This window comes from Gigantopelta aegis, chromosome 4 (genome assembly GCF_016097555.1).
Source record: "Gigantopelta aegis isolate Gae_Host chromosome 4, Gae_host_genome, whole genome shotgun sequence".
Classification (NCBI taxonomy): domain Eukaryota; kingdom Metazoa; phylum Mollusca; class Gastropoda; order Neomphalida; family Peltospiridae; genus Gigantopelta; species Gigantopelta aegis.
This window is the reverse complement of record NC_054702.1, coordinates 13,670,130-13,689,252: the sequence shown is the minus strand read 5'-3', so window position 1 is coordinate 13,689,252 and position 19,123 is coordinate 13,670,130. Positions and strand designations below refer to the sequence as shown.

Sequence of the window (19,123 nt, the reverse complement as noted above, 5' to 3'; positions counted from 1 at the left end):
GAGTCGCCTTCATTCCTAGGCCTACATATCAATATCAATAAGGGGAGGGCTGCTGGAGGTAACTCAAGCTAGTGAGGTGTGTGGGTTTGGTTGTGTGTGGGTTTTTTTTGTTTGTTTGGTGTTTTGGATTGGGGTTTTTAGGGGGATAGGGGCCTGTTAAGAGAGATGACAGGGTGATAGAAGAGTGAGTGAGATTGAGGGAAGAGGCGAGATGAGGTTTGTTTTTTGTTTTTGTTGTAACGACACCAGGCCCGTACCCAGGGGAAAGGAGTCGTTATGGCGAGGCACGAAGTTGCTTAGGGTGGTCCGACCCTCTCCCCTCTCCCCCCTCCCATTGGCTACAGGCCTGGACACCACTAGAGAACATTGATTTATTAATCATCGGCTATTGTATGGTTGTCAAACATTTGGTAATTTAGACAGATAGTCACTACATTTTTTTTCATTTCATTAGTAGCAAGGAATCTTTTTTATTATTATCCACACGGGTCAAGATATTCAGGGAAATATAACCAGTATGACCCATATGTATCATAATGATTTCACGTGCACATCGAATGACGTCATTTTGGGAGTGACGTCATAACTTAATGAGGCTTCCCCGGTGTAAACGCGTATAACAATGACGTTATTTCGGAAAATGACGTTGTTTCGTCGTCTCTTTTTAGTCACGTTTGAAACGTTTTGACATGGTCCTAGCTTGTTATTCATGAAAACAATGTTTTGGATAATGTGGATAATAAAGAAATTATTACACTCGCATGTGAATCGTACTGATTTTACGAAACTCGTGTCAGGATTCATGTATAACCCTCGCTCTCGCTCGTGTAATACAATAATCCTGACACTCATTTCGTAAAATCAGTACGACACTCAAGCTTGTATAATAATCTCTATTTATATACCTATTCAATCTTACTATAGTGATAAAGGCCTTTTAAAAAGTGTAATAAAATTATTTCTCCTGTATCACACATATATGTGCAATCTGGACCGGAACTTTTAAATGGGGAATTCCTTTTTTACTGCAGTTAGTGCCTTTTATTTACTTACGTCATATATGATAAATGACGTCATATCGTATTTGAAACATTACACAAGGCTGCCGCAGAGTATAATTCTTAACGTTAAATGAATCCATGAAAGGAGTTTTGATCAAAGATTTAACAAAGTATTGTTAAGACGTTAAATTAAAAACCGTTTCGGTAAAACACAAACGAGGGTATGTAATAAATACAGAACTTCACATACATTGTTTTCGCTTCCTATGTATTGCACTCGTTTATTTTGCGAAAGAACATACCACGGTCTTGTGGTATATATTCTTGCGAGAGAGAGAGAAAGAGAGGGGGGTGAGGAGAGAGAGCGAGAGAGAGAGACAGAGACAGAGAGACAGAGACAGAGAGAGGCAGACAGACAGACAGAGAGATGGGGAGAGATTAGCAATCACTGTATTTTCCTTTTTGTAAATTAAATAACTGAAACAACCAGCAGCTGAACCGTGTCAAGGAATGCATACTGTGATTGATAGTCTCGTTACCACCACCTGGGATGGAGTTACCTGCCCTCTGACCACGTACCTGACTTGCGCATTCATCATTTTCACGCCAGTCGCCGCACAAGAGTTCCTGAGGGGAAATAACTGTGTAAATGTTTTCTGCTCGTGACCGTATTCGGTATGCACTGAATGAAAGATATGGCAAACAGATATGTCGCCATTTCATTTAGAAACCCAATTTTGGTGCCGGTGCAGTGGTATAATATGATACCATAAACTAGTTATAGTTTTTAAAAAATGTTTTTAAACAAACATTCCTTTTTTTTCCTCGCTTTTCATTTCTTACGTAATTAGCAAAAACTATTTTTTATAACTCTTGTACTTACTGGATACATTTACGTAACATATGTTGAAGAAAATTAAACTTTGGTGAGGAACCTTCACTCAATTGAAAACACGTGGTAAGGAACTATCGTTAAACAGACTTGGCCGCGCTGCGCACTGTGAACTATTGACTTCCACTAAAGAATAGTTTCGGGGTGAAGTTCTGGCGGTTTGTTTCGAGTATTCTGTCACTTCCTATCCATCAGCTAATTACCGCGTTACCTTTGCGTGCAGTCATTAATTACTGCGCCGCTCTTAGAGCTATTTACTTTGCAATCAGATCACCTGACAACCAGATATGTCACGTGCCTGCGCGTTACCGTGATGAAGATCCTGGTAATTCGAGCTCAGCACACTGGAACAATTGTCTGTCTGTATGTCTGCAAGTTTTCCTGCTTATATTTTTTTTCCTTGTACTTATTAGTGATATCCATTAAATTTCAAACTCAATGTTCCGAGCACACAATTTGATTACCTGCAGGCGCGTACAAGAATTTGTGGGGGTGAGGGTGGGGGGTGGGGGGGGGGGGTTAGAGGTGGTGGCTTCGAGACTGTGACTAGCGAAGTTTATAAGTGTCGAATCATGCTCCTCCGGAAAATAAAAAATTTATATTGAAAAAAAAGAGAACAAAATATGTTTGAGCAGTTAGTGGGTGGATCAATCCCCGAAACCTTCCCCCTGCACACGCGCCTGAATTCTAGGCTGCCCTTCTAGGGCAGATGTTAATACAAATATATACGGCAGTGGTACTTGCTGCCTGCTATTCTGTAGAACCATCTCTTCGATCACTTCACCAAGGTGACGGGATCTAGCGCAGTCGGTAGACCGCTCAATTGAGGTGCTTAGGTCGTAGGATCGAAACTTGTCGGTTGACTTCCCACTGATGGTATGTCAAAGGCAGTGCTATGTGTTTTCCTGTCTGTGTGAAAGTGCATATAAAAGATACCTAACGGGAAAATGTGGCGAGTTTCCTCTAAGACTGTATGTCAGAAATAAGAAATGTCTGACATCCAATGCCCGAAGATTAATAAAGCAATGTTATCTAGTGGTGTCGTTAAACAAAAACAAAAACCGAACTTTAACACTCGCAATACACGTCGTATATTACAGACACCAAACAGCCTCAGTCTAAAATATGCTGAAGTGTCTTCAAACAAGTATTCCTTTCCATCCGTCTTGTCCTTACTCGCCTTGCCTTGTATTGCCTTGCCCTTCTCTGCTCTACCTACCCTGCCCTGCCCAACCCTATCCTGCTCCACCCTGCCCTGTCCTGTCCTGCCCTGCCTTGCCCTATCCTGCCCTACCCTAACCTGCCCTACCCTACCCTACCCTGTACTGCCCTGTTTTGTTTTGTCCTGCCTTGTCTTATCTTGTTTTGCCCTGTATGCCATGCTCTGTCCTACCCTGCCCTGCCCTGCTTTGTCTTGTGTTGTCCTGCCCTGCCCTGCCCTGCCCTGCCCTGCCCTGCTCTGCCCTGCCCTGCCCTGCCCTGCTCTGCCCTGCCCTGCCCTGGCTTGTCTTGCCTCGCCTTGTCTTTCTTTGTCTTGCACATGTAACCGTAGTAGTAGCAGCACTGGCAGCAATATTACCACTTATTAACAGTAGGACATGGAACAAGCATGTAGTCCGTAACGGGTAACGCACCAGGAACTCGTTTTAAAGCATTGGACCTTCATTCATAATAATATCTGACCGGCCTCGGTGGCGTAGTGGTTAGGCCATCGGTCTACAGGCTGGTAGGTACTGGGTTCGGATCCCAGTCGAGGTATGGGACTTTTAATCCAGATACCGACTCCAAACCCTGAGTGAGTGCTCCGCAAGGCTCAATGGGTAGGTGTAAACCGCTTGCACCGACCAGTGATCCATAACTGGTTCAACAAAGGCCATGGTTTGTCTGACGCTATCCTGCCTGTGGGAAGCGCAAACATATAACCGTAATTGCTAATCGGAAAGAAGCCCATGTAGTGGCGACAGCGGGTTTTCCTCTCAAAATCGTGTGGTCCTTAACCAAATAACCGTAATTAAAATGTGTTCAGTGCGTCGTTAAATAAAACATTTCTTTCTTTCTTTCATAATAATATCTCACTGTTAAAACTCCTATGAGCACCTCTCACAGGTGACAAATACACGTAAATAATACACACCAACTGGGAATGCAGCGAAATCGCACTCGGGGGGGGGGGGGGGGGGGGGGGGGGGGGGGGGAGAGTGTGAGTCTTCTGTCTAGTGGTTTGATTCTGTGTTATGACCACGCAAATTGCTTCCTGTGACCATGACAAGCAATGGTACTAGTTGTTAAAGTTCTGGAGTCGGTTCCACAAAGCATCATGGGCTGAATTTATGAAGGCTGGTTTTTCTGGTGTTTGTACATAGTTACTGCTACATACACGCGTGTAGGACAAAAATCCCAGAGTTTATTAAGTCGACCCGGCAAGCGTACGTTTACGACTACCAGTTATATCTCTCGCACGTTAACATATGTTTGGCATCTATTTCACGAAAACAAAATTACATCATTACGGAAGGTAGAACATTGTAAGGACAAAGAAAAGAAACGTGTAATTAAGAATATATTAGTTGTGCCGTTAGTAGTAAAAGTTAAAGTTTGTTTTGTTTAACGACACCATTAGCGCACATTGATTTATTAATTATCGGCTATTCGATATCAAACATTTGGTAATTGTGACGTATATAGTCTTAGAGAGAAAACCCGCTACATATTTCTATTAGTAGCAAGGGATCTTTTATATGCACCATCCCACAGACAAGATAGCACATACTATGGCCTTTAATATACCAGTCGTGGTACACTGGTTGGAACGAGAAATAGCCCAGTATGCCAACTAACGGGAATCGATCCTAGCCCGATCGCACATCAGGTGAGCACTTTACCATTGGGCTACGTCTCAGTCCAAGTTAGTGATAATACTAACCGTGGTTTTGTCGTAGACTTGAGTTTATGTGCGAAACTAGGTTTACGATATTTAGTGAAACTGGTCCTTAGTCCGTAATAGTCAAACTAGATTTAAAAGGAATGTATGTGTAACATCACATCTAATATATGACCTAAACAACAGTCTGAAGCATAAGCGTATGAGACAGGGGGCGGAGGGAGGGGACTGCCCCTTTAGTGCTGGAGCAAAACCTCATATTCGGGCAAAATAAGCTAACCTGAGACCTTTTTACCATGAATTTCCATCATTCCATCAAAATTAGTTATAATCTATTTTTAAAATACGTAGTGATTCGTTTCCAACCCTATGTAGTTGTTTGGTAGCAATGCTAATATGATTAAATGTTAAGCACATTCGGACAATTTCTTTTAATTTGGGCAAAAGCCCAGTATGCCAAAAAATGGGGTCTGAAGGCTATGTGGATTTATATATATATATATATATATATATATATATATATATATATATATATATATATATATATATATATATATATATATACAAAGAATGACACAGCATCACAAATGTTTTTAAAAATCGATTTGGGTCCACATTGGCACTGGGTGTCTGGGGAATAATACATTATAACCGGAAGCGATATTTCACGCTGGGGACCGCTTCCATGCAGGAAAATAAAACTTTAGTTAACGTAACTTAAGATGCTTTCTAACGTAACGACTTTTAACAACATTGTAATAATTGATAGCACATGCTAAATTGCAACAAACTTAAAAAAAGTCAAAGTTTGCTTTATTTAACGAAACCTCTAGAGAACGTTGATAAAATAATCATCGGCTATAAAATGTATGTAATCATATCTAGAAAAGCCGCCATATTTTTTTTCCATTAGCAGCAAGGGATATTTTATATGCATTTTCTCACAGACAGGACAACACATATCACGGTCTTTGATATACCAGCCGTGGGGCTCTGGTTGGGACGTAAACAAAAGTCAGAGAATGGGACCCCCAAGGAGATTCGATCTTACGTCCTAAGCACGTGAGGCGACAGATCTACCTACTGGGCTATATGAAAGGAATAATAAACGGACTACACTTCAAGTACACTTCTAGGGAATCTGAGGTGAAACCCATTGCTGCCAGAAATATTAGTGAATAACAGCAAGGACACTTTTCCCACCAAAAGGTACACAACACGGCAGTCGATACACAATCTTCTGTAGTGTAAGATGTGAGGGTGTCAAAAATGCAAGAATATATTCTACGATTAGTCATAAGCAATCGGTACAGAAGAACTTTGTTTTGTTTAACGACACCACTAGAGCACATTGATTTATTAATCATCGACTATTGGATGTCAAACATTTGGTAATTTTGGCATATAGTCTCAGAGAGAAAACCCGCTACTTTTTTCCATTAGTAGCAAGGGATCTTTTATATGCACCATCCCAAAGACAGGATAGCACATGCCACGTCATTTTATATACCAGTTGTGGTGCACTGGTTGGAACGAGAAAAAGCCCAACGGGGATCGATTTCAAACCGACCGCGCATCAAACGGGCGCTTTACCACTGGGCTACGTCCTGTCTCACTCGGTACAGCTTCACATCGTTACTACAACATGTACCGTGTGAACGCGTCTTTACAACTAGGCTGATATTGAAGAAATAATGCGTTATATATTGATGAACCAATTCACAATGTGAACTCCGACAGGTTATTGGTAGCATTAGAAGACAATAGTATTGTGTACAAATTATTAATGAACATTGTCGCAACCAGTGGAATCTGCTATAACGGATATCATGTAAAACGAACACCTGGAACTATGTCCCTCTTATAACACAAATACATACTTTGTCTATACATGTAGATAAACAGGAGCTGATCCTGAATAATGGGGGGGGGGGGGGGGGGGGGGGGTGTCACGAAATTCTATAAAAGGGCAACTTTGGGTTTGTCTAAAGTCCTGTCCTGGACGAAGTAGCCGGCAAAGATCGACACCTGCGCCCATGACAGGCGTGTGCTACAACAGCTTGTTCTGCATGAGCACGTTAAAACCTATAATCTGACCTGACATTGTCTAAAGAGGGGGGGGGGGGGGGGAGAGGGGGTGGCGAGACGTAGCCCAGTGATAAAGCGATCACTTGATGCGCGGTCGGTTTGGGATCGATCCCCATCGGTGGGCCCATTGGGCTATTTCTCGTTCCAACCAGTGCCCCACGACTGGTATATCAAAGGCCGTGGTATGTACTATCCTGTCGGTGGGATGGTGCATATAAAAGATACCTTGCTACTAATGGAAAAATGTATTTATTTTATTTATTTATTGTTTTTGTAATTGTTGTTGCTGTTGTTGTTTTGGGGGCGGAGCAATTATCATTTTGTTAGTGCGTTAAGTTAACTCCCATCACCGTCCTCCGTCGAATTTTCAAGACAATTGTTTTAAGACACCCCACAATGTTAAGAACCGTTGTTTAAATAATATGCAGGAGTGTCATCAAACGAAAGTTCCGTTTCGTTTTTAAGAAAAGTAAAATGTACCAACTGGGCTTTTTCTGGTCCCGGCCAGTGCACCACGACTGGTATATCAAAAGATTTGGTATGTGCTATCCTGACAGGAATGGTGCATATAAAAGATCCCTTGTTACTAATTAAACAAAATTGCGGGTTTCCTCTCTAAGACTATATAGCCGATGATTACTACTTTTTAATGTGCTCCTGTGGTGTCGTTAAACAAAACAAACTAACTTTTTTTAACGTAAAAAAGTACCTTTAAAAGTCTGGCTCTGCAATGACGTCTCTGCTAGAGTAATGGCGAAGTTGGGAGATTGGGTTTTTTTGGTGTGTTTGATGTGTGTGCGATAGATTGCCTGGCACTGAACCCTGAAGACCTTTCACCAAAGCCTCTTCATTTGATGAAACGGACCGTCAGACAATAACGTCTCTAAAAACCACCACGAGACATCATCATCCGCGGCAAGCAAGAAATAACAGTCTGGCTATTTGACTTTCTGAAGGTCAGGTTTGTAACTAAGTGACGACTGGTCGTTAGATTCATTAAAGGCGCTATCTCTCAATTTTTTTGAATTAAAAAAAGTTCGTTGTCCCTTTTTCATATCAGACAGGTTTCGTACTAATACCATTACAGTTATGGATAATCATGAAGGACTGAATTTACAAAGCCTGTTAATAAATATGTTACACACGTACTACAAACATGTGCATTATTTAATCACCTGCGTTGAAGAGAAACTGTCCCTGTATGATTCACTATCGGTGCTAATCGTTGAGCTAGTTTCGCAGATCGGCACAGATGGTGGCATTCTCCTAAGTGTTATTTATTTATTGCTATTATGCAAATTATATATTAGCCACGACATTTATTCATTTTCATTTCATTTCAACTTATTTTCGTGCTTATATCCAATTAAGGTTGAAGCACGCTGTCCTGGGCATACACTGGACTGTCTGTCCATGACAGTGGGTTAGTTGTTAGTGGTTAGTGAGAGAGAAGAGGGTGTAGTGATCTTACACCTACCCATTTAGTCGTTAAAACTCGCTCTGGGTGGGAGTCGGTACCGGACTGCGAACCCAGGACCTACCAGCCTTATGTCCGATGGCTTCACCACGACACCACCGAGGCCGGTGACTTTTATTAAGTCAAATCAAGTCATAGGGTTTAACGTGCACATTCAGAGAAAGCTATTTTAGCCTGTCATGGGCACAGGTGCCAGCCTAGGCCGGCTCCTCCGCCTAGGACAGGAAATGGTTGGGGAGGGAGAGGGTACAAGGGAGCACCACCAGCCCGACCGAGATCGGTAGCAGGCGGGGGGTGGGAGGGGGCACTTATTACATGTAACAGGCCTTTTATACCTAAATAACAGGAAACAAATTGTTGTGACGTCACTAACTACACTCAAAGTGGTGACCTATCAGTGTCACTATCCGTAAAAAAAACTCTTTACTTTCACATACATAGTAATTTATTGAAGGTTTTATATTGTCTATCTAGTTTTACATTTTTGATGAAAGATGCAATTTTAAAAGTTGATTTAAGAATTGAACGTGAAACGTTTTGCGTTTCATGCTAGTATGAAATGCAAAACCGCTTTACACACTGTATGAATTTTCATGTTCAATTCTTATAATTCCAAACACATAACCATGTCATTAATGTAAAGCTCTTTGAAATAAAAAGTGAACTCTATTTTCCAACTATTTACTATTTTATTAACACGAAATCCATACTCAACATTAACGGAATCCCTATGGTGGTTCGGCTTTTTCCGTCAATAGCCGAATGAGAGAATGACAATGTTACAATCATTAATACAATTCATATTAATTTTTTGGCATTAAATGTCAATACCAACTGGAAACATTTTGAATTCACTATAAACATATAACGTAAGTAATTTCAATAACTTTTAACCTGTAATAAAAATGTCTGAAGCGACCTATTTTGTATGGTATAATTTATATGTGAAGCGGTTGGTGTATGAATATTTAACTACGAACTGCATGGGCGCCATTTTTTTTATTACTGTTCAGATTTACCAATTATGACGTTGAACTTACAGTTATCAAATTTTGAGTGCGTGAAAATTCCATATGTTGATAGATTTGACATGGAGAAAGTGGTTTCAATGTTTCCGGAAATGGATGAAACAGGTGTGTCGCGAGTTTCTGTGTTTACTGGCCTTGTAATTGTTTGCGACAACACAGGATGGTTTTGGCGTGTGTGACTTTAAGTGGTGCGACACAAGTATTCGTGAGATTTAAAGTGTTTAAATTAAAATCTCCAAAAAATTGTATAGGAAGATCCGACATGTTACGATGTCTAACGCTGACACTTGGACGTTTGACAGCAGACGATTACTGTTTGATGTCTAAAAATAGAATCTCAAGGAAATTCCTCGGGGATTCCTTTGTTGACATAATTCATAAAGTAGTTCCGGCTATAAGCCAAAAATGGCATTTTTAGAGATTGGAGTTATTTGTGTATGACTGTCCTACAATATGCACGACTGGTCGCTCCAAAGCCTTAAAGAAAAACCCTGTAATTGTATTAAACAGAATTGGATTGTCTGTTTTATGACTATATTGGAGGCTTTAAAAAAGAGTTCAGTATTAAATATACATATTGTATTGTTGTTATTATAAAACATTTAATTAAAAATTTAACAAAATTGTCGCTGTAGGTTATTCGTCCTTTTTAAATTGTTTTTGAAAAGGATGATGATGGTAATGATGATGGTAGTTGTGGTGGTGGTTGTGCTTGTAATGATAATGGTGATAAAGACAATGATATGATGAATTATTTTTGCCTTTATATGCAGTAAAGGTTCAAGCACGCTGACCTGGACATGTAACTCATCTCCGTTAAATTCCTGTCGACATGGTTAACATCTGGTATTTGTGTAAACCCGTTTCCACCACATATGCTAATCTTCTAGCCGGGACAACCTTTTATTTGTCGCATCCTGTTCTCTTTATAATATTAAAACCTTACACCATACCACTGACCTTAGTAATGCTCTCGCCTCTAGTTCAGTTCCGTGAAGCGAACCCACTACCTACTAGTATCATTACATGGGATGTTATTAGCTGTGTGTCATGGAGACTGGCTATTCATGTTTTGCAATAAACGTGTTTTATTTGTCTAATCCGCGCCGAGTCAGTGTATTAAACCGTATCGATCCGCACGCGCCCTGTGTTCGCCAGGCACCTCCGTATTGATCTCACATACACTAATAAATTATTACTCACATACGCAAGGGCCGTTTTACTGGGGTCGGGATCGGGGTCGTGAGCGCGCCAGTTGATATAGTAAGACTGGAGGAACGGGAATATGCACATACTAGGCAGGGACGGAAGCGGGGTTTTTCAAGAGGAGGTATTGTGGGTATAACTTTTTAAAAAGCACCTAGAGTACGAGGGTATAGTAAAATGCGCTATATAACAGTAATTTTACCCTCAAACAACCAGCCGACTAAAATACTGCATCAGCAGAAAACTAAATAAATAAATGTATTATATTCATCCGTTAAACACTGAACTTTCGGAGAAGTTCGAAGTTCTGGAATGGGAAGTCCACCCTCGGCAAACCCTTTTAGATCCGCGCCTGTAATGGTGATACGAATACACAGCGGACTTTGTTCAGTACACATGAATTGTCTCAAGCGGCTGCCAAAGACTTGACTGGTTTACGCCACGTCACATTCACTTAACATTAAGCGCCAAAACCAGTGAGGCGAGAGTTTCGTAACGCCACTGAGTGTTTGCGTCATTTCAACATCAAGCTGGCGGTAATGTTCTTAGAAGATCAGACAAGCAGGGTGGCATACATTATCCTGTGTCAAGAAGGCTCATTAAAAAACAATACAGCTCACAGAACCATGCACCCAGTTTAATACGTTTGAAATGATCCTTCACGATGAACGATCACGTGGAAAGAGAAATAGCATTGGCTAATATCAGATCTACTGACGTAAGTTCTGACATCAACGGTATTGATATAACGACGTTTAAGCAACGCGGTGGTCTTTGAGTTTTAACAGTGAAAGGAATGTGTGTCTTTGTTAGTTTGGGCGGGACGTAGCGCAGTGGTAAAGCATCCACTTGATGCGACGATACTAGAGCACATTGATTTATTAATCATCGGCTATTGGATGTCAAACATTTGGTATTTTTTACATATAGTCTTAGAGAAGAAACCCGCTACATTTTTCCATTAGCAGCAGGGGATCTTTCATATGCACCATTCCACAGACAGGATAGCACTCACCTTTGATATACCAGTCGTGGTGCACTGGCTGGAACGAAAACTACCTCAATGCGCCTACCGACGGGGATTGATCCCAAAACGACCGCGCATCAAGTGAGCGCTTTCATTCTGGGCAGGACAGAATCTTCTACGCGCACTTTGTCATAGACAGCGCAGTATACACCACGACCTTTGCTATACCAGTTATGAGGCATTGGTCGAAAGGGAAAATCACATCGATCCACAAGGTTGATCCATTTGACCTATCTGAGCTTTAGTCAGTTCCTTACCAAATCTTAATCCCAGTAGTTGACTGTGATGAAATTACTTTAACAGAACACTTCTAGTAGTTCACTGTGAAGAAGTATCTTCAATAAATCCCCCCCCCCCCCCCCCAATTCCGCCCGTGGACTATCAGTTTTGACAAATCAGGTCACACTATTTTTAGCAGGGGGGTCTAGACTGTGGTGAGTGAAGTTCATAGAGGGCTGAGTCATGCTCCTCCGGAAAATATATTGAAAAGAAGAAAACTAGCTTGAACAGAGCAGGGACTCCCCCTGCACAGGCGTCTGCTGGTGTTAGTACCTAAAAAAAAAAATTGTTTTGTTTAACGACACCACTGGAGCACGTTGATTAACTAATCATCGGCTACTGGATGTCAAACATTTGGTAATTCTGACTCGTAGTCATCAGAGGAAACCCGCTACATTTTTTTCTAATGCAGCAAGGAATCTTTTATATGCATCATCCCACAGACAGGATAATACACACCATGGCCTTTGATATACCAGTCGTGGTGCACTGGCTGGAACGAGAAATAGCTCAATGGACCCACCCACGGGGATCGATCCCAAACCGACCGCGCATCAAACGAGCGCTTTACCAATGGGCTACGTCCCGCCCCCTAGTATCGCAAAGTGACTGAAAAGGAACGCACCTCAGAAATTAGGTTCAGTGGCTTTAAAACCATTCTACAGTATATTATATACAAACTATTAAAGTGACTCTTACCTCGATATCTTCGATTCTGTTTCACATCGTTAGCGACTACGTGCCTCTCTCATAACCGCTTTGCAAATGCATTCTTTTGTCTTTTCTCCATGAGCGATCACCACAGCAGCCCCGTGGATACCCCCATCATCATTGTCTCTGTACACGCTGCCATTCATCAGGTAAAATCTGCACGGTAGTTCCAGGGAAACTGAAAACCACACACACATACACAACAAACACGCGACCGCTTAAATACGTATAGACACATACACACGCGTCAGCTTTTTGTTCGCCGTTAATTTCCTGCGTAAACCAACCCAACGGCTACCGTTATTTTATTACCAGTGTATCGCCAGCAGAGAACTGATTTGCACGCTGTACTCGGTGAAACCAGCACACAGATTATCCGTGAAATACGAATCGGCAGCGACAATGAGAAGACTTAACGAGGTTTCGTCATCTGGTTTTCGGTAACTTCCGCGTGCTGGCTTCTTCAGCTGGCCGTGGCTCGTGGGTGCTTGGTTGTAGGGGCGGTAGTAGTAGTAGTACTAGTAGTAGTACATACGGTTTAGCGTGCAGCGCGAAAACACGTTCGTCAATAGTGACGGCTGTGCGAGTGCAGATGTTACCTGGACTACGATTTACTCGGCCACTATCCATACACACACACACATGCGTATGACATTCCTGGCTAGCAGTGCCTGGTGCATTACGTTTCGGTAAATGGACAAGAAACACGCGACAATGAACAGTGGGTGCAGTGACTGCGAAACAACAACAACTATTCGATGAATAAATGACGTCTACAGAAGATGCATTGACTGAAATTTGATAAATATAACATCAAAATAGAGGATAGATGTTAATTTATTTTTAGAAATGTTTTGTCAGTTTTACTGATTTCGAATTCATACCAACTTGAGCTGTTTGCTTAGATACCAACCAGTACCCCACAGTTAGTATATCAAAGGTCGTGGTACGTGATGTCCTCTCTGTGGGAAAGAGCATCCTTTGTTGCTAATAGAAAAATGTAGCGGGATTCCTTTGACTACTATGTGTCTGAATTACCAAATGTTTAAAATCCAATAGTCGATGATTAATGAATCAGCGAGTTCTAGTGGTGTCGTTAAACAAAACCAATTTTAACAAACTTTGTTACTGATGCTTAACCACTGAGGCCGGTCATTTTACTGCTTTAGGTCGTGTATTAAGAGAATGTATTGATTCATTTTGAGGGCAGAATGTAAACCATGAATACGACATAATGCCCTTTAGCTACTTAACTGAAATCATTTAAACTAACTTCAGAATGACAAAGGTGACCATACATAATTTCGAAATGTAATTCAATTATAACTGTAGAAGACCAAGGCTATGCTGTGTGTGACAGGTTTTAAGTGTTTTTAATCATTCTAGAAATATCACTTGTTCCCCTGAGGTCCATTTCACAAAACATCGTAAGTTTACGACTTCGACTAGCGGTATACCAGTCATACATTTACACGTGTTTGGCATCTGTTTCACGCAGAAAATTACACCATTACGGAAAATGGAGCATTTTAAGGACAAAAGAACATGACATATGTGAACTTCAAACTATATTATTGGTAGTATTAGTAGTAATAAGAATTGTGCTTTAGTCGTAGATTTAGGGTTACGTGTGAAACTAGACTTACTATGTTTTGTGAAATTGGGACCTGGGGCCTAATTCACAAAGGTCTCTTAGGCTCTGCTAGACAACAAAGCATCCTCTTTACAAGTCTTTTAGCATTGCACTGCGAGATCGCAAAGTTGCGAGAGTTTAGTGAATTAGCCCCTGGTTGGCACTCTGTGGTTGACGGATACGAGAGAGTACATACTGAAGTTGATTCATTTTATAATTCAAATAATAATAGTAATATATTATAGCCAAAGAGGTACAGTTCGAATGACTGTATTTTTAAACTTGTATTCGAGAGGCTGGCTGATGACCTGAGTGAGGGTCAATAGGGATCAGAGAATGCACCATTTCAAACCCAGTAAAAAGTCTAAATGTGGCAATTCCAGCCTCTGTTAGTCAATCTCTAGAACTGTCCCTGGAATCTTCTGTTCACGACTTTCAACAACAGTAGAAAAATGGTGATGTCATCAACATAGTCGTTTCGAATGCCCCACTCTCTCTCCTCATCTGTGGTTCAAATAATCACACCCTGCCATAGCCTACGTGGAACAAGGAAACCATATTCAAGTTATGTAGTGGAGGGAGCTTGATATTTCTGTCTGATTTGCAATGCGCCGTAGAGTCGACCATCCTTGGTGTATTCTTAAGATATTTTTTGTTGTTGTTGTTGTTGTTGTTGTTTTGCAACTCCACGACCGGTATTCCAAAAGCCATAACTGGGGCCTTTCTGTCTATTATAAATTCTTGCTTCTTTTAGTTATGATCAGCCTGCTATTATTTCGCATATTTTACACACGTAAATCCCTTGCTAAAGTCTAATTACAGAGCCTCAAAGTGGCGCAGGGGTGGACATTTCGGGTACCATTCCAGGTATCAATGTGGCCTATCACAACAATACGCATAATACATCATCATGTCTGTAATAAACACGAAAATAAGCTATGGTGCTCGGCCTGCGAAGAACCCCCAGACAGGTGCAATGCTGGGACCCTGGCGTCAGAACGGAACAGAACAGAACTTTATTATACTCAGGCCATTCCACAACGGCGTTAGAGGAAAGGCCCATCCAAGCTACAGGCGGTCAACCTACATAGATAAAGTTGTAAAAGCAACCTATTTAGGACTAGACAGTCATGATTATAGTGAACGAAAAGAAGAAGAAGACATGCAAATAACTTATTACACCACGGTACTTGAATAATGACACGACACTGGAAGAAATCAACAGTGTATGATCTATTCTAAATGCTTAAATATTAAAAAAATCTTGCAAGTATTATAGCTTAGAACCTGATGACAAAGACCATGAAACATTGAGGGCGCCACTGAGGCGTCGTTGAGATCAGTGACGTAATTTTTCCTGTGAACTTAATTAAATGATGCGGATATCTGGTGTCTGCTGCTAATGATATTAATGGAATATTTGGCCATGTGCAAATTTAAATCTTACATGCTTCCGTGGCGCTGTTGGCACTAATTAAACCACTATATTCTTCGGCCATATAGTGTGGCAGTATATACAGTCCGTCTGGAAAGATATCCTTAACAACTAACCCCTGTCCTGGCCAGATAGAAGAGAAATGAGTCCAGGACAGCGAGCTTGAACCGTAATTGGATATACGTTAGGCACACCATATAAGAAAATCAAGTTCAACTAGGTGTCCTTATATTGGTAATAAAGAGGTATCCTGTTAGAACCTTTATTGATATAGGCAAGTCAATTATAATTATACACCTGGAAAAAAGGGCGCCCTTATTTTGACCATGAGCTATGGACACCTATGGGCTGGCCCCAAATCTATGGAATAGAATTAGAAACCAGAACATATGCTACTCTCTGAACGAGTAATTTTTTGTTGATAAAGTAAAAGTTTGTTTTGTTTAACGACACCACTGGAACACATTGATTAATTAATCATCGGCTATTGGATGTCAAACATTTGGTAATATCGACAAATCAGAGGAAACTCGCTACCTTTTTTTTTAATGTAGAAAGGGATCTTTTATATGCACTTTACCATAGACAGGAAAGCATAAACCACGGCCTTTGTACACATGTGGTGCACTGGTTGGAACGAGAGAAAAAACAATCAGCTGAATGGATCCACCGAGGTGGTTCGATCCTGCGACGTAAGCACCTCAAGCGAGCACTTTGTTGCTAAGTAAAGACAACAATCATATTTTAGAAAATGGTATTCATAATATTGGTAGACATTTTATTGACAACATTGGTTCATGACTGAAGTATAGACCTTTCTAATTCTTTACCGCCCTTTTTTTTTGCTGTGGTATAATATTCGAATTTTAGGGGGCGAGATGTAGCCCAGTGGTAAAGCGCTCGCTCAATGCGCGGTCGGTCTGGGATCGATCCCCGTCGGTGGGCCCATTGGGCTATTTCTTGTTCCAGCCAATGCTCCACGAATGGCATATCAAAGGCCGTGGTATATACTACCTTTTCTGTGGGATGGTGCATGTAACATCCGTTGCTGCTAATCGAAAAGAATAGCCCATGAAGTGGCGACAGCGGGTTTCCTCTCTCAATATCTGTGTGGTCCTTAACCATATGTCTGACGCCATATAACCGTAAATAAAATGTGTTGAGTGCGTCGTTAAATAAAACTTTCCCTTCCTTCTTTTCATCTGCCGTTATAGGTAACTAGGACGACTAACAGTGCGGGTAGCAATAACTATTTGTAATGCCACGTAAATATGGGGTGGTTTTTTTCGAATACGACTTTTATGTCAACGAGTGGTGTGTGAAAACCATATTTTCACGAATTGACATAAAAATCGTATTAAAACCCCCACCATGAATAGGTCTATTTATTATATATACTCCTTGCTCACGATATCGCGGGTTCCACGAAATCGCGGCATTTACATTTTTGCGGTTTAGCACGCGCAACGCCCTCAGGTGGCACCTTTATTATTAGAAATGTGATGACAGACAACACACTGTTGTGTCCGTTAACAAATTTGAAGAAATGTCAAAATTTTGGGTAAGTATTCATGGTTTTACTGTTTGGTCATAAAATAACAGAGAGTGTGATTTTACTGACACCCCCATGCTTAGAAATAGTCCCAGTACTTACCATACACGCATACAATTCTGCTCTGACAGCTATCCGACTGTCGTCTGGTTGTTGACAACCAAAACGATGCTATACACGGTCACAGTCTTACTATATTTAGAATGCGCGACCTCTAGAAAAGTATGGAAACATTTAAAGGCCTAGCCTATGTTTATTGGCAATTTAAACAAAACACATAAATATTGATTATATAACTGCTGAATCTTACTAATATGATGAACAATTAAAAAAAAATATCCGCACTGTCTTGCAGAATAATAATAATTATTATTACCGACTTTTCCATTGGAAAATATAAATATGTTACTACAACTGAAAAACGAAACGTTTTAAGTTGACTTTTCTTCGTTGTTGTGTTGAAGTTTGTTTACTAGACATTACTACAAATGTGTTTACAAAGAGAGCCATTTTTGACCCGTGCGGCCCACCGTATTGTAACGTTTGCGATTTACCGCGATATCGTGGTAACCTTCCTTGAATGGAAGCCAGTGCTATGGTGTACTTCCACCAATTGTTTTAATGTTAGAACTGCATTTATTTGTCAACACAATAGCATGGACATGGTGAAGATATAGCAAAATTTGCAACCCAAGTATATTTACCTTCATATATGATAGTGCATTTCTTTATTTCTTCCAAATAGTTAAGTACCGAGATATCGTGGTACCCCAGTATACATCTTTCCTAATTTTTGACAATATCTTTCGCTTTTTGTTAATAACTTTCGCTTATTCTATCGAAAACACGTAACGCCATGGTATATTTCTTCCCATGGAACTTTTCCAGAATATTTACTTGACAGTAGACTTTTTAAAAGAAATTTGAATAAAAATTATCTTTATTTAAATATTTATTTTATAATACTGCTGTGCAAACATACCTCAGTATACCTGATAAAGCGATCCTCCAAAAATCCCAACAAAAAATAAAACGAACGCCGTTAAATTCTTACACTTACACTCAATGACACTGCATTGTATCAGCATTATTTAGCTTCGTATTCAATTCGTTTTATATATATTATCGTAATTGCACTTAATATCCCTTTTTTATAGGTACGGTTGTTTAAATTACTCTTTTTTTTTTTTTTTTTCAAATACGATCAGGTGCATTGGTAATAATCAAACTTAAATACAAAGAAACGAGACAAAGGGAGATAATTTTATCATGCACTTTTACAAAAAAGTAAATACGATTTCTATAATTTCACTGGAGCTGAAATACAGAGAAAATATGACTTTTCACCGGATATCACTTGTATGGTTTTCGTAGATCTATATATTTGATTGCTATGTATATAATAATTTGTATTATTATTATTATTATTATTATTATTTCTTATACACCCGTTGGTGAGAACATCATTCGTTAATTTCGATAGCACAAGGTTGTTAACAAACGTACGTGTGTTTACAATTTCAAGACATACGACTGGCTGCTAGGTGATGATATACTAGGTCACCAATGCTATGCATCCAATGAAAAACGACACGGTGGAAATATATTACACGGTGACAATCATGTGTCTATGACGCGTAAGTTAGCTACAAGTGAAACAGCTGTAAATAACTTTTAGTTGAAAAAGATGTTAAAAATTGCTTTAAACCTGTTTTTTGAGGATATGTAAGAAATAGAATAATACAATTCGTGTCCGTTAGATACCATTTATCTCACAACTCATTGTTTAAAAGCGTATCAAAAGATACATTTTAAAACAATGAATTGTGAGGTAAATGGTATTTAACGGCTACTCATGTATTATTATCTATTTGTTTTTTAAATCCTACTTTTAAAATCCAGTTTTAACTAAA

At 40.1% G+C, this 19,123-nt stretch overlaps 1 protein-coding gene across 1 annotated transcript in view; it reads right to left on the bottom strand.

Moving 5' to 3' along the window:
* LOC121372680 overlaps positions 1 to 13,138 on the bottom strand; it is a 49,079-nt gene extending 35,941 nt beyond the window's left edge. The window contains exon 1 of the mRNA XM_041499130.1: positions 12,579 to 13,138. The gene's annotated coding sequence lies outside the window, so the exon portion shown is untranslated. The remainder of the gene's footprint in view (positions 1 to 12,578) is intronic.
* Positions 13,139 to 19,123: the final 5,985 nt, after the last annotated feature.